General features: G+C 43.2%; 1 long non-coding RNA gene across 3 annotated transcripts in view; it reads left to right on the top strand.

Annotated features, from left to right (window-relative positions):
- The first annotated feature begins 462 nt into the window (after nucleotides 1–462).
- The window catches only part of LOC112547613 (uncharacterized), a 141,319-nt gene continuing 124,603 nt past the window's right edge, over nucleotides 463–17,178 (top strand). For all 3 annotated transcript variants that reach the window (XR_016346921.1, XR_016346919.1, XR_016346920.1), the window contains exon 1: nucleotides 463–512. This is a non-coding gene — a long non-coding RNA (uncharacterized LOC112547613). The remainder of the gene's footprint in view (nucleotides 513–17,178) is intronic.

Raw genomic sequence — 17,178 nt, 5'->3', positions numbered from 1 at the left:
TATAAACACAACATAACATAAAACACAACATAAAACATGAAAATCTACTTTTAATATCTATCAAGCTGTACAATGTATTTTAAATTAAGATACCATCAAAATAAAGAATTAATTGATAAATAAATCTAGAACAGACCTAAAAATCTATTTTATCTAGACATGAGGATCTAATGAATGGATAAATTAGTTTCTGTTACAGAAGCAGTATATGTTAAATGTTTATATTCTATGTTTGAAATTAATTGTTGAAAATTAAAGTAGGGTAAAAGCATAAAAGGGCTATGTGGAAAGAATGATGTCATAGGCAGGATAGATTATCTGAGAAAGGTGTATACAATAACAAGAAATCCTTCTGAGCTGAAAATAGTTCCATTGTTTGCATGTTAATTGTTGCATCAATAGTGCAATAGTTCAAAGATTTACACATTTTTAACTTTATGCACTTTCTGTTGATCAATGATTTCAGGGGGACTACTCAGACAATGTGCATAAATCTTTTCCCCATGGCTTGAGTGAGTAAAACAAAATATATACTATACCCTAGCAGTTCTCTTTGCTTAAGTCTGAAAAAATTATCAGTGTCAGTAACATAATCAAAATAATGACAAATACTTATTCAATTCCATTGTGGAATAGAATAATAAAAATAACTGTAAAAATAATCTATTTGAATTCAATAATAAATATTATTCAACAAGCTCTTCTGGTGTATTGTGACCATCAACTTGTTCAATGCAGTACATGTAACTGCTATCAGGAGGAGTCATTTTACAGACACTTCTGGCCTACACATGAAAATGTATGTATCTTATTACCATGCTTGAGGCAGCCTATATCATTTTTGTATGATATTGTAACAGAGATTGCTACTGTTGAGAGATGTGTTATAAAATAGTTATAGCGTTCTTGTCATTTATTTATATAACAAGAGCTTCAGTAAAAGGGACATTTCTGTTAAGTTAATCTGTTCATAAGGGAGTAAATTAGATGAATGGGGTGGTTGGTTCTCCGTATGTTTGTTTAGAAAGCTTCTCCCTTGACTGTACATTTCAAGTACCTTAATAGCATTCTTGATTTCATATTGTGAATTCTTGGAAGCTATTTTCCACACGTAAGAACTGTACTTCTTAAAACTACCTCATCCCTCCTAATTAACCAATGATATATAATTTAAAATAAATGAGACATTGTCAATGTCATATCACATATGGGCCCACCTAAAACGTGGTTGATTATAAGTTGATCATTATAATTAATGTATGAAGTATGTTTATAAGTGAATATGAAAAGGGGACCTGCTGAGCCATACAGATGCTTGAAAGCTTGTTTTTAAACAAGTTTCATGAAGAGGACCAGTGTGTGAACATTCATCCAAGAGTATGATGTTTGAACACAGTATTCTCAGGGATCAAACTTTTTTATTCATCACTTGTCATTCTACCAAATATTGGGTTGGATTTGTTTTTTTGGAGGGGGAGGGTTGTTATTTTTTCAGTCTAGGTATAGATTGTGATGTGTTTTTCCCCTGATTTTCCTGGCTGGATAAGAGACTTGAACTGTAACTATGGCCAGCTGGGATTGAACCTAGAGCAGAGTCTGAATGCAAAAAGCAAAAATGTTAAGTGCTTCAGCTAAAGAATGTGCCCCTTAGGCTGGAGGCAGCAGCAGTATCATGAATATGTGCCATCTATTCAGGGGGATCAAAAACACTGGAACAGCATATTGCTCAACTAAATACACCCTCTGTGTGAAACTAAACTCTGCTGAACTGAGCTGGCCCACTTATCAGTCAATGATAAGCAAGTCTAGGACTTCCCCCAGGTAACTGTCCTAAGTGACTTAATCCCAAAGGACCTTACTCCAGGTAGAGGAGAAGCAGATACAGGACTCTTGAGGGAAGTGTGTGTTGTGTTTGGGGCTTTCTTGCTGTGTGATGAGCTTGTGTTAGTGAGTTAGGGTTGGTGTGTGTTCTTTTTGGTTTTGTTTGTTTTTTTCCCCTGTGTTTGAGAGTGAGGATTTTTTTTCCCACTTTCCCTTTGCCCTCCACCCCCCCCCCCCCCCCCCCGCTTGATTGGCTATGATTGGTAGGTGCTGTGATTGGCTGTGGTTGGCAGGTGGAAACTGTTGGCTTCTAATTAGTTTGAATTCTAGAAGCCTCTGCTGATTGGCTGAGCCTTGGTAGGGGGAGGGACTTTCAGGCACTCCAGGGCTTTATAAGGCAGTGGGTAAGCAACCAAGGAGCTTGCGAACAGGTGAGTGCTAACAGGGAGTTTAGAGAGGGAGTTGGGAAAGGCATGAGGTTCTCTTGCTTTCTTTTTAAATCCCTTCTCCAGGACAGCAGCGATGGATGGTGAGAAGTCTGCTGTTGTTACCTGCACAGCGTGTGCCATGTTTGTCTTCCTCCTGAAAGAAAGAACGGATTTCATCTGCACTAAGTGCAAGCTGGTCGACATTTTGGAAGAGAAAATTAGAGGACCGGAGGCCCAAGTGTCGACCCTATGCTCGATCAGAGAGGATGAAGACTTCCTCGATTCAAGGCACCATTTAATCCTTCAAGCATGGCAGGCAGAGGAGCCAGAGAGGGCAGTACGTGACCAAGAAGAGAACTAGCAGCATGTAACTTCTAGAAGGGGAAAAAGGCCAGCATGGGAACTCTTCAATGCTATAGAGGTAAGTAATCGCTTTCAGGCTCTCTCCACAGGCTCTGCAGTGCTGAAAGCTTTGGAAGGGACCTCACAAGGAAGAAACTGGAAGGGAACACCATCTACTGGAAGGCATGGGATGCGTAGTCCTAGGGATGCGGGTTCCACGACCACCAACCCCAAAAGAAAACGATGGGTGGTGGTGGTTGGGGATTCCCTCCTAAGAGGGACTGAGCCATCCCTCTGCCGTCCGGACCTGGAATCTTAAGAGGTGTGCTGCTTACCTGGAGCTCGCATTCACAATGTGACTGAGAGGCTTACCAAACTTATCAAACCTTTGGATCGCTACCTCTTCCTGCTTCTCCACATGGGAACTAATGATATGGCCAAGAATGACCTTGAGCGGGTTACTGAAGATTATATAGCACTGGGAAGAAAGATCCAAGAATTCGGAGCGCAAGTGGGAGAAAAGGAGGAGGAGTTGCACTATATGTAAGAGAGAACTACGATTGCTCTGAACTCCAGTATAAAGAGGGAGAAAAACCTGTTGAGAGTCTATGGGTTAAGCTTAAAGGTACAAACAACAGCAGTGATGTTGTGGTTGGTGTCTGCTACAGGCCACTGAATCAGGTGGATGAGGTAGATGAGGCTTTCTTCGGACAACTGAGCGAAGCTTCCAGATCGCAGGCCCTGGTTCTCGTGGGGGACTTAAATCACCCTGACATCTGTTGGGAAACCAATACGGCAGTACACAGGCAATCCAGGAAGTTTTTGGAGAATGTTGAGAATAACTTCTTGACACAAGTGCTGAAGGATCTGACCAGGGGCCGTGCACAGCTTGACCTTCTGCTCACAAACAGGGAGGAACTAATAGGGGAAGTAGAGGTGGGTGACAACCTGGGAAGCAGTGAGCATGAGATGGTAGATTTCAGGATCGTGAGCAAAGGAAGAAAAGAGAGTAGTAAAATATATACCTTGGACTTCAAAAAAGCAGATTTTGACTCCCTCAGAGATCTGATGGGCAGAATCCTTTGGGATGCTAACATGAAGGGGAAAGGAGTCCAGGACAGCTGGCAGTATTTTAAAGAAGCCTTATTGAAAGCACAGAAATAAACCATCCCGACGTGTAGCAAGAGAGGCAAACATGGTAGGACACCGGATTGGCTTACAGGGGAAATCCTTGGTGAACTTAAGCACAAAAAGGAAGCTTACAAAAAGTGGAAACTTGGACAAATGACCAGGGAGGGGTTTAATTGTATAGCTCAAGAATGCCAGGGGGTTATCAGGAAGGCGAAAGCACAAATGGAATTGCGACTGGCTAAGGATGTGAAGGATAACAAGAAAGGTTTCTACAGGCATGTTAACAAGAAGAAGGTGATCATAGAGGGTGTGTGGCCCCTAATGGATGAAGGAGGTAACCTAGTGACAGATGATGTGGGGAAAGTTGAAGTACTCAGTGCTTTCTTTGTTCTGTATTCACGGACAAGGTTGGCTCCTGGACTTGTACGCTAAGTGACGCAAGATGGGATGAAGATGTACAACCCGTGGTGGGTAAAGAACAGGTTAGGAACTATTTAGAAAATCTAAACGTACACAAATCCATGGGTCCAGACTTAATGCATCTGAGGGCATTGAGGGAGTTGGCAAATATCATTGAGGAGCCTTTGGCTATTATCTTTGAAAAGTCGTGGCGATCGGGAGAAATCCCGGATGATTGGAAAAAGGCAAATGTAGTGCCAATCTTCAAAAAAAGGGAAAAAGGACAATCCAGGGAACTATAGGCCGGTCAGTCTTACCTCGGTTCCTGGATAAATCATGGAAGGGATCGTTAAGGAATCCATTTTGAGGCACTTGGATGAGAGGAAAGTGATTAGGAATAGTCAGCATGGATTCACAAATGGCAAGTCGTGCCTGACCAATCTGATTAGCTTCTATGATGAGGTAACCAGCTCTGTGGACGTGGGAAAGTCAGTGGATGTGCTATACCTTGACTTTAGCAAGGCTTTTGGTACGGTCTCCCACAATATTCTTGCCAGCAAGTTAAGGGAATGTGGATTGGATAAATGGACGGTAAGATGGATAGAAAGATGGCTGGAAGGCCGGGCCCAGTGGGTACTGATCAATGGCTCAATGTCAGGATGGTGGTCAGTTCTAGGACTGGTTTTGTTCAATATCTTTATTAATGACCAGGATGAGGGAATGGATTGCACCCTCAGCAAGTTTGCGGATGACACTAAGCTAGGGGGAGAGATAGATACACTTGAGGGCAGAGATGGGGTCCAGAGTGACTTCGACAAATTGGAGGATTGGGCCACAAGAAATCTGATGAGGTTCAACAAGGACAAGTGCAGAGTCCTGCATTTGGGACGGAAGAATCCTAAGCATATTTTCAAGCTGGGGACCAACCAGTTAAGTAATAGTTCTGCAGAAAAGGACCTGGGGGTTACAGTGGATGAGAAGCTGGATATGAGTCAACAGTGTGCCCTTGTAGCCAAGAAGGCTAATGGCATATTAGGTTGCATTAAGAGGAGCATTGCCAGCAGATCCAGAGATGTCATTATTCCCCTTTATTCGGTTCTGGTAAGGCCACATCTCAAATACTGTGTCCAGTTCTGGGCCCCCCACTACAAAAAGGATGTGGACTCATTGGAGAGGGTCCAGCGGAGGGCAACCAAAATGATTATGGGGCTGGAGCATATGACTTATGAGGAGAGGCTGAGGGAGTTGGGTCTGTTTAGTCTGCAGAAGCAAAAAGTGAGGGGGGATTTGATAGCAGCCTTCAACTTCCTGAAGGGAGGTTCCAAAGAGGATGGAGAGAGGCTGTTCTCAGTGGTGACAGATGGCAGAACAAGGAGCAATGGTCTCAAGTTGTGGTGGGAGAGGTTCAGGTTGGATATTAGGAAAAACTATTTCACTAGGAGGGTGGTGAAGTACTGGAATGGGTTACCTAAGGAAGTAGTGGAGTCTCCATCTCTAAAGGTGTTTAAGTCTTGGCTTGACAGAGCCCTGGCCGGGTTGATTTAGTTGGGAATGGTCCTGCCTAGAACAGGGGGCTGGACTTGATGACCTTCTGAGGTCTCTTCCAGCTCTATGGTTCTATGATTCTATGATTCTATACTACCTCAGTATGCCCCATGGATAGCAGTTTGATAAATTCCTCATGACACAGTGTAAAGAGAGGGGGTGTGGAAAAGAAGTTTGTTAATTGAATTTGAAATTACCAACCATAGGAATAGCCCAATAAATCACAGCTGGTCCACAGCGAACAAAGTTTTTCAGCAGTTTGCACCAAACATTTCTAATCATTCTGATTCAGTGTAAGGTAAAGGTGTTAAACAGTTTTGTAAATCTCAGTTTCATTTAAAGTGCATGCGTGGAAAATAATCAGGGGGAGACAATCAAAAACATTTTAAAGTTTTCATTTTAAGGTCTTTTTCACAAAATTAAAAAATGTTATTATAATTTTTCTTAATGGAGAAGGCCAGAAAAATCACTCCTAGTGACTCCTCAGGTAGTTAGTGCTAGATTTTCTGAAGGACTCAGTAAAAAAATACATGGCTAAGTTTTCAGACATGCTCAGCTCCCATTTTGGGAACCTAAATGAAGTGGACGCATTGGAGCAAAATTTTCAAAAGTACCATGATCCAGCAGCACTCATTATTCTCAATTCAAGTTCTATCCATATTGCTAAAGAAAATATTCTTAAGAGTCCATGGCTGTGTCTAGACTGCATCCCTTTTCCATAAAAGGGATGCAAATTAGACACATCATAATTGCAAATGAAGCTGGGATTTAAATCCCCCTGCTTCATTTGCATAAACATGGCTGCCGCTTTTTCCCGGCTCGGAGCTTTGCCGGAAAAAAGCGCCAGTCTAGATGCGGATCTTTTGGAAAATAAAGCCTTTTCCAAAAGAGGCAGCAAGTGGGGGAAGGGGAGAGGAGAGGCAGGGGTGCTTTAAAGCAACAGCACTGCGTGGAACCCTGGGGTTAGTGGGGACTCCATATGGCACTGCCGCGGGAAGCATTGGGGCAGCAGGAGACTGCTTGAGTCTCCAGCTGGCCCCATTCTCCCTGCAGCACTACAGAAGCTCCCTTATCGGCTAATCGAATAGCCGATCATTCTAAATTTAACATCCCTCATACTTTTGCTGATGTAATTGGTGGCATATGCAAAACTGGGTACACAAAATCAGAAAACAAGATCAAACATTTGACCCAGGAGGTCAAACTGTTACATAATTTCAAATTTAAAAATAGAAGTCCAAATATTAAAAAGAACTGTGCATTGGAAGAATACAAGTCTATAAAACAGCAATGCATCCTTTGCTTCTTTCCGAACCTGATTGTTCTTTGAAGTTATAAACTTTGCATTACCGATACTTGTGCAAGCACTGGCTTTCAATAACAGTGAAAGAAATACAAAGTTAAAGGAACTGCAGAAAATGTCCACTAAATGTTATACAGCTCTTTCTTTCGATGATTTAATAGGATAAAATGAACACCGAGTACAAAGTAAAGGCCTTAGATGCATTTAGAAAAAGACATATACACAGCTAAAATGTTGGTGTTTTCACTTTCTCTCAAACACTCACCTTTTCTATCATTCAGTGAGAAAAAAAGTAATTTACTTTCAGTTTACATTTTCTGGTGTGTTGGCCCTCCTTGTTTTTTTGTTGTCTTGACTACAGCTGTGAAGTCATGGGCAATCTACCATGTGACTATTTCAAAATAGTCTCAGACCTTACAACCTCAGGGAGAAAATAAAAATAAGAGAAAAATAAGAAACAATCAGAGAGGAAAAATAGAGAATATTAGGCCACCTGTACTCTAGATATATGCAATATGTATAACGAGCTGGGGTTTTTCTCCAGGTGCTGTATGCTTCTGCAACATATCTGGTCAGGCTCAACGACCCTGACCGAACCAATCAGCTTTGGAAAAGGGGAACAACCGGGGTGCTTGCTGCCAGGTCTGGTTATTTAATCTTTCCTCTGTCTCCTCCATCAGAGGCTGACAGGGTTGGTGACTGGTCCTGTCAGCTTATGTGCTCTTCATGGTCCAGAACTTAGGAGACCTGATGTGGACAGAAGCTTGCAAGACCATCTATTCAGCAGCCGCCTCCACCTGGGTCAATTGGGCCCAGAGCCCTGGCCTGGTGGTTGGGGAGTGGTGTCCGTCTAGCTTCCCCCCATCTGTGTTTCAGGCCAATTGGTGGAGCACAGACAATAGAATCATAGAGCTGGAAGAGACCTCAGAAGGTCATCAAGTCCAGCCCCTTGCCCAAGGCAGAACCAATCCCAACTAAATCAACCCTGCCAGGGCTTTGTCAAGCCGAGACTTAAAAACCTCTAGGGATGGAGATTCCACCCCCTCCCCAGGTAACCCATTCCAGTGCTCCCCCCTCCCCCCAGTGAAACAGTGTTTTCCTTATATCCAATCTAGACCTCCCCCACTGTAACTTGAGACCATTGCTCCTTGTTCTGCCATCTGTCACTACTGAGAACAGCCTCTCTCCGTCCTCTTTGGAACCCCCCTTCAGGAAGTTGAAGGCTGCTCTCAAATCCCCCCTCACTCTTCTCTTCTGCAGACTAAACAAACCCAAATCCCTCAGTCTCTTCTAATAAGTCATGTGCTCCAGCCCCCTAATCATTTTGGTTGCCTTCCACTGCTCTCTCTCAGCATCTACCTTATCTACCTTTCTGCCGTGAATCCATCTCCACCAGGGTATGTCTACACTACCACCCTAGTTCGAACTAGGGTGGTTAATGTAGGCAACTGAAGTTGCAAATGAAGCCCGGGATTTGAATCTTGCTGGGCGCCGCCATTTTTAAATGTTCGCTAGTTCGGACTCCGTGCCCGCGGCTACACGTGGCACGGACTAGGTAGTTCAAATTAGGCTTCCTATTCCAATCAGCTGGTCCTGTCCATGCTATGGCATCATCTCAACACCCTGGTCCCAACTCAAGTTTTTCCGGCCCATCTCCAGAAGCTGGTCCTGGAGTTCTTTTAGCCAGAGTCTCTGCAGGGGTTCTCCACCTTTCCCTGGAGGAGAAAGGGTTATGTCGGCTGCCTCAATGGATCTTGGGAAAGAAGCAACTGGGTTTTCCTCATCCAGCACAGCCAGGGACTAAGGTCTGATTTCACATAAGTTTGTTCACTAACTCCAACAGTTTGTTATAATCCAAGAAGCCATATTTCAACCTCAAAGTTGGGTAGTTAACTCTCTGAAATGTTAAACTAGCCAAAGTGAAGAGCTTCCTTCTGAGGAGGTCAAATCAATTGGCATCCTTACCTGGTGTAGTTGATTTGGAATGATGTAGCCAACTTCATTTTGCAACTACATGTAATAGCAGGCATTTCTTGACTTTCTTAGGGTATGTCTACACTGCCACCCTAGTTCGAACTAGGGTGGCTAATGTAGGCTTTCGAACTTGCAAATAAAGCCTGGGATTTAAATATCCTGGGCTTTATTTGCATGTTCCTGGGCGCCACCATTTTTAAATGCCCTGTAGTTCAAACTCCCTGCCCGCGGCTACATGCAGCATGGACTAAGTAGTTCGAATTAAAGCAAGGAGGAATAACGGTAGTTCAAATTAGGAGCTTTAATTTGAACTACTTAGTCCACGCCGCATGTAGCTGCGGGCAGAGAGTTTGAACTATGGGACATTTAAAAATCCCGGGCTTCATTTGCAAGTTCAAATGCCTACATTAGCCACCCTAGTGTGTCAGTATAGACATACTCTAAGTGATCAGGGGACATGTGACAGGTTCCATGCCGACCCCAGGAGCAAGCTGAGGGTAGGATGTCTGGCTGGGGGCAGTTGTTCAGGAGCAAGCTGTGGGGATGGTGTCTGGCCAGGGGAGAGGGTTCAGGAGCAGGCTGGGGGTGCAGGGTCTCGGTGGGACGGTGAGATGTGAGGCAGCTGAGGGAGCGGGAGTCTGGGCATGAGGGGATGGAGGCACTTGCCTTCACGCCCAATGCCTGTCCCGGTTACTGCCTCCCATGCTCCCATTGGCTGGAATCTGTTGGAGCATCAGCGCTTGCTTCCCGCTGGGGAGGGAAAAGAGAGAAAGTCCCAATCCTCACTGAGCCATCCAGCCAGAAGAGGAGGAGGGAGAGGAATTCTTCCTCATGAGCTGGATCATGCAGCAAGGCTCAGGGCTTTCTCTCTTCTCCCCAAGTGGGAAGCAGGCACTGGCACTCCAACCTTGCAGGGAGCAAGGCAGCAGGGTGAGGCTGCCGCACCAGCATACACTTTCCACTGCAGGGGGAAGGAGCTTGAGCCATGGACCATCAGGAAGGCAACTGCAGAGCCCCCTCACACTCACTTGGGGGGACCATTGGGAGTGTGTTTGCACCTTTCGCACCCCCCCCCCCCCCGCATATGGGCCTGTAGTTGCAGTGGTCATTGCATTCAGGTAACCAAAAGTAGAGGTCAGTAGAGATGTCCCAACAGGCATGATAAGATGGGCTGTATGAATACAGAGGTGAACCTCATCATGGGTATCATTAGTCCCTGGTTCAGGATTACTGATGATGAGAACATGAAGGCAGAAGAGGTAATCTGAAGCCCTCTCTGTGTTGATGACTCGGTATCTGCAATCTGGTGGGATGGTCAATATTGTCATGTTTGTATCTGATGAATAGGTTCCTGGCTGGGTCAATGAGGTGGGAATCTCCATCACCAAGGGTATGTCTACACTACCACCCTAGTTCGAATTAGGGTGGTTAATGTAGTCAATCGAAGTTGGAAATGAAGCCCGGGATTTAACTTAATTTGCATCTTAAAAGCATTTTCGGAACAGAGCATCTAAATTGGCATGGATGCTTTTCTGCAAAAACACTTTTTGCGGAAAAGCGTCCATGCCAATCTAGACGCACTTTTCCGCAAAAAAGCTCTGATTGCCATTTTCACGATTGGGGCTTTTTTGCGGAAAACAAATCTGAGCTGTCTACACTGGCCCTTTTGTGCAAAAGCTTTGCGCAAAAGTGACTTTTGCCTGAATGGGAGCAGAATAGCATTTCCGCAAGAAGCGCTGATTTCTTACAGTAGGAAGTCAGTGCTTTTGCGGAAATTCAAGCGGCCAGTGTAGACAGCTGGCAAGCTTTTCTGGAAAAGCGGCTGATTTTCCGGAAAAACTGGCCAGTCTAGACACAGCCTAAGTGTATAAGATTACTTAATATGTGGAGGGAAAGCATGGCAAGTTTGATACTTAGGGCGTAATAGGCATCCAAAACAAAGGGTAGGAAACGGGAGCCAAAAGCCAAGCCAGGCTGGTGGGATGGTGAGGTGGGCTCCAGCTCTGCACTCGCAGAAGGGGTGGGGCCTTGGGAAGAAGGGTCAGGTCTGGAGCAGCCAGCCTTCAGTGCCACCTACACTATGGAGTGCCCTCCCCCCCAGCCTTTAGAGTCACTGGTCGCTCTGGTGGCAATTTAAAGGGCTCACAGCTGTAGGTGCTGCCGCTGCTGTGGTAACAGCTGGAGCTCCAGGCCCTTTAAAATAGCTGGGCCCTGGGCAACTGCTCCTTTTGCCCCTTCTCTCCCTGCCATCCCGCCCTCTCACACAGGCGGGATAGGGAGGTAATGCAGGTGCTGGGACAGGGCAGAGGGAACCTGCCAAGCACAAATAAAAACGAAATTAACTTAATCTCCTAAGTACACTGTTGTGTGCAATATTTACAGATAAGAGAGGATAAGAACAGAAACTGGAGGTTCCTAACCAGACCACAAGAGGTGTAAAAGAAGTTAGAGAAGCAGCTGGTCTATGCTGGTCTTTAAGTGCAAGAGAAACACACGGCGGCACAAGGCACCTGCACAGACCATCTCCCATTGTTATTGAAGAGTTTCTGATCCTGAATGTGACATGTACGCACCCACATTGAATGCCCATAGGGACAAGCCCTGAAATAAGAAAAATAACTTACAATCTATTCCCATAAAATCCCTCATTCTTAAAATCCAAATATGTTTTACACACCAACCATTTCAATTGTCAGAGTACATGAGAAAGGTGAAAATAGTAATGTACTTACACAACTGTAAAATATTTCACATCCAGCCAATAAAATATGACTCAGATTGAAAAGTGGCCAGGATTATAGGGTTAAAATTGTGACTCTTGAAAAATCACTTATGATACATCTGATGACCAAAAGTTGTCAAGACTACTTTTAATTCTTATTCTAAAATCAGGACCCCTGGCATTATAACATCTTCATATTTGAGCATTACTTCCAAAACAACTCAAATTAAGTTTATTCACCCTTACAGAAAAAGAAGAGTTTACAAAAGATGGATCCTTTCTTTTACAGAACTGTTAGTACTCTCAATGTATGTATGTGTGTGTGTATGTATGTATATATATATTATTTTGTAGTCATTACATTCAATGCTTAATTTGGGCCAAGGTTTGCCAGGGCTGAGCCCTGGCGCCTCTTGGTGGTTCATAGTCCTGACACTTCTCAGCTTGCTGCATTCGTTATGAATGTAATACATTTGCTTGACCCCTGGCACCTAATTGCTTGAGCTCCACCATCTCTTTCATTACAAATTTAGCATTGATTCTGTGTTGATAAAAGTCAAATGACTACACATATAGCCTATAAGTATTGTAAGTATTATATAGCAAACTTGAGTTCTGGTTTACCAGGGCAATATACATTTGGATGTAGCAGATCAGATCATGGTATATTAAGGCCAGTATCCCAGCCTCCAATAGTAGCCAATAGAGGTTTTAAAGGGAAAGATGAAAACAGTAAGGTACTTACATAATCATATAATATTTCACACAGTGGGATGTTGGGGAGAAGCCCTTTGAATATCATTATGGAAAAACAGCAATACTATTTGATGTGTATATTCAAATCAAAGTTATGAATCTTACAGTAACAGTCACTGACAATTCCAAAGTCTTCAGCCGTGAAGACTACACAATGTCTCAGCCTATTTTCTATACTTTGGAATGGGGAAAGTTTCTATCATGCCAATAGCACCTGGCATTATAGTGGACATTATTAAAAGTCGCTACTACTCTTTCACAATGGACTCTTGGTACTATAAGAATGTTCTTATAAACCAAATAATATACTTTCACATCTCATATATCCAACCTCAAAGAATGGAAGGTTATGAAAAGATACAATAAAGCTTCTTTGAGAATTGTATCCATTCTGCAAGGACAGCACCAGGCAAAAATGATAATCTTTCAATTATGGGAGCAACAGAATTAATCATATTATAAGGCTCTTGTCCTGGCAAAGAATGTGAATATCAAAGCAGAATCAGTGTGTATTTCTTTAATTTTAGTGGGAGAATACTCACATAACAACCCACTAAAGGAGAACACAGCTTTCTCTGTACAAAGGTGGAAGAAGTAACATATACCTAAACAAAACTAGATATAGCCCAATAATTGTACTAGCAGAGAAAACTCGATGTGAGCACAAGTTCAAGCATTGCAGAGACAAATGACACTCCATATCCTGTACTGAGCCTTGCACGACACACATAACATTGGTTAAGAGGCATACAAGACAGCCTTAGGATTTGAACGATTAGAAATCACTGAAAGTATCACAAGCCACAGTGTCTTTGAGCATATGGAAGAAGCTGACCTTCCTCTGTTTCACACACAAAAAATATGCTTCTCTTGGATTTAAAGCAAGGAATTATGGCACTGAGGTGTTATAGGGCAGCAGCTAAACCTTATCAAGCTAGCAATGACTTGCATTTCATCCATAAAGCTTAATAATGGAAGAGCTAGCTTTTTATGTCTTCAAAAATGACCAATAAACATGTTTCCTATGCCAAGTGTACAGAATAAAATACTCACAGGGGTAGCAGTGATAGTCTGTAAGGGTATGTCTACACTAGCCCCAAGTTCGAACTAGGGAGGCTAATGAGAGCGACCAAAATTGCTAATGAAGCGGGGATTTAAATATCCCATGCTTGATTAGCATAATCCCGGCTAGTCGCCATTTTGGAAACTGACTAGCCCAAAGTAACTGCCTGCGTCTACATGCGGCAGAGAAGCGGGATTCCAAGATAAACTCTTAGTTCAAACTCGTGGAATGAGGTTTAACAATTAATTCGAACTAAGGGGTTTATCTCGGAATCCTGCTTCTCTGCTGCGTGTAGACGCGGGCAGTTACTTCGGGCTAGTCAGTTTCCAAAACGGCGACCGGCCGGGATTATGCTAATCAAGCATGGGATATTTAAATCCCGTGCTTAATTAGCAATTTCGGTCAACCTCATTAGCCTCCCTAGTTCAAAGTAGGAGGCTAGTGTAGACATACCCTAACTGAAAAAACTTTAAAAAACAATGAATGGTCCTGCAGCACATTAGAGACCCCCCCCCCCCCAAAATGTAGATGGCATCATGAGCTTTTGTGGACACAGAAATATCTCTGGAACCTGGGTGAATGACAGTTGAACATTATAGCTGTAAAAAAACTTCCCAGGGGTAGCAAAGTTAGTCTGTAACAGGAGAAACTTAAAAAACAACAAATAGTCTAGTAACACTAAAAAACATGAGCTTTCATGGGCACAACCCACTTCTTCAGATGACCAGCTTATAGCTATAGCTATTATAGCTGTAGTATTCCTAATACCCGTTCATTTTAGTTGTAATTGTGCATGGACTTTGTGACAAGTGGACTCATTGGTCACATACTCATTGTGTCATTTCCCTATTCTATGCTCAGCATCCCACGCCACCACAGTAGCAGAGGAACCACCTTCCCTGGAGACCTTCCAGCAGAGTTATGACGCAGGCAGAAACCAGGAACATGAAAACCATGTAGAACAATGGAGAGTAATGAACTAGCTGTGACACACAAGAGTCAGCCCTACTTTCACCAGTGTAATGAGACCTACAAAATTGCATTCTGTACGTTGTGTGCATTTGATCTGAGAAACTATTAATTCTAAAGTTAATTTGGCACTTGTGAAAGATACGAGTTTGACAGCCCTGGTGACTGAGGCCTTCTGTTTATGCAAAGCAAAGGTAAAGTCCAAGCACTTGTGATGAGAACTTCCTCACATTGTCTGACAAATGTGTCTCAAGACCAACCTAGAAGGACCATCAAAAGCAGTGAATGGAAAACTCAGCCCCCACCCCCCACCACGCTCCTCTGAACCACATCTGACACTTCTGACAAAAGGGGGCATGTTTCCCCTTTGCTCTGACCAACTGATCAAATCAGTAAGGCTGTGTCTACACTGGCATGGTTTTTCCGTTAAAAGTATTTGCACAAGAGAGTGTCTATACTGGCATGTGTCTTTGCGCAAAAGATTTGCTTTTGCGCAAAAGCATCCGTACAAGTGTAGACACTCTCTTGCGCAAGAAAGCTCCAATGGCCATTTTAGCCATCGGGCTTTCTTGCGCAAGAAATTGATGTTACCTGTCTACACTGGCCTCTTGCGCAAGAACACTTGCACAAGAGGACTTATCCCTGAGCGGGAGCGTCAGAGTATTTGTGCAAGAAGCACTGATTTCGTACAGTAGAACATCAGTGTTCTTGCTCAAATACTCGCAGCCAGCGTAGACAGGCAGCAAGATTTTGTACAAAAGCAGCCACTTTTGCAGAAAATCTTGCCAGTGTAGACACAGCCTATGAGCAAAAGAAATGTCTCCTTTTGAGGAAAGAAATTTGCGACAGCTGTCCATCACAAAAGAACAACCATATGTTTTTAATATTAGTGATTGTCAAAAACTAGATTAAGGGGAAATGTAAACAAGACGGAACAAATGTAAAATCTTCATGAGAAAACACTATGCACACTATGCATAACAGGCTACACCTGAACTGAGCAGAAAAAAATGTCATCTGACTCCAACAGACTTGAAGAAAGTGAAATGTGCAGTGCCCAGAAAACACAAATCAAAATATTTATGCAGTTATGTATAAGCTACCTATTTTATGCTGTCCTGAGGGACTAGTTTGTATATTGTAAAGCTAATCCATAGGAGAACACCAAAACTATGAGACTCACAGATACAACTGAATGTTGATAGCTATTGTGCTAAATGAAGTACACTGACACAACAAGCTGCAAATGAAGCACTCCAATTGGAATTCAAATTCCTAAGAAATTGCTTGTTTTCTCAGTCATCCAGTCCAGTCTCAAGCCCAGCCTAGAAGGACCATCAAAAGCAGTGAATGGAAAACTCAGTCTCCAAGCTTAGTCAAATCACAGCTTGTCTTCTAAGACAACCTGCAATATTGCTAACTAACATCAATAATTCTATGTGGGCACTTAAGGCACTGTACAGCAGCCACCTACTCACTTCCCAAAGGACTTCAAGTAGTAATGATAGACATGCATCTTTTTTTATTCCTGATCCTTTGTGGCTGTACAAGAATACCTGAAATCTATGCAGATTTCAATTTTAGTGCAGTATTGGCTCCACAATAGTCCTCAAGCACATTCAGTTGGCCTATGTCTAGACTGCAGGCTTCTTTCGAAAGAGGCTCTTTCGAAAGCATCTTTCGAAAGAGCTTCTTTCGAAAGAGAGCGTCTAGACTGCACTGAGAAATTTCGAAAAAGCGGCTTGCTTTTTCGAAAGAAAGCATCCAGTGAGTCTGGATGCTCTCTTTTGAAGAAGCCCTATTTACATTGAAGAACGCCTTCTTTCGAAAGAGGAACTTTCGAAAGAAGGCGTTCTTCCTCGTGAAATGAGGTTTACCGCCATCGAAAGAAAAGCCGCGTTCTTTCGAATTAATTTCGAAAGAACGCGGCTTGAGTCTGGACGCAGGGGAAATTTTTTCGAAAAAACCCCTGAGTCTGGACACAACCTTGGAGGCTATCCTCTCAGTTGTACTAGCACAACTTCACTGATCTCCCTAGAGTAAAAATCAGGCCATTATTATCTGGTTTCTGTTTGGATGAATTGTCATTGGTATTAAGTTAACTCTCGAAAGCCAAAGTAAATGCTACATATACAGGCAGTCCCCGGTTACATACAAGATAGGGACTGTAGGTTTGTTCTTAAGTTGAATTTGTATGTAAGTCGGAACTGGTACATATTGTAGGGGAAACTCTAGCCAAACATTTCTCCAGAGCTCAGTTTTATTCTCCCACACCACACTTCCCTCAGTCCTTTATTCTCAAGCTGAGGTGTCTGCTGAGAAAAGCCGCTCCGCGTCTCCCTGGTCTGCTCGGGGTGGAGGGGGGGGGGGCGCTAGCTTCGCATCTCCCTGGTCTGCTGTGGGGAAGCAGCTAGTGCAGGGTTGCCTCACCCCGTTTGTAAGTCGGGATCCGATGTAAGTCGGATCCATGTAACCTGAGGACTGCCTGTAGTGGGAAATCAGAAATTTCTGTGTGCAGTAAATATACACATTTTGAAAAGTGTTTGTATTCAATATCAGAATGAAATGCTGAAATTCTGAAAATTCCTTTGAAATTCTGACAAGTGACCGTAGTTATGTTTTATTTCAATAGAGTTGAAATGTGTTGTGTCAATAATATTGATTTCATTTTGACTTTTACATGGTATTAACATATTAAATATAATATTAATAATGTTACAAGTTA

The sequence above is a fragment of the Pelodiscus sinensis genome, chromosome 16 (genome assembly GCF_052426305.1).
Source record: "Pelodiscus sinensis isolate ZL-2025 chromosome 16, ASM5242630v1, whole genome shotgun sequence".
Taxonomy (NCBI): domain Eukaryota; kingdom Metazoa; phylum Chordata; order Testudines; family Trionychidae; genus Pelodiscus; species Pelodiscus sinensis.
Note: the sequence above shows the minus strand (reverse complement) of the source record. Positions and strands in the feature narration are given on the sequence as shown.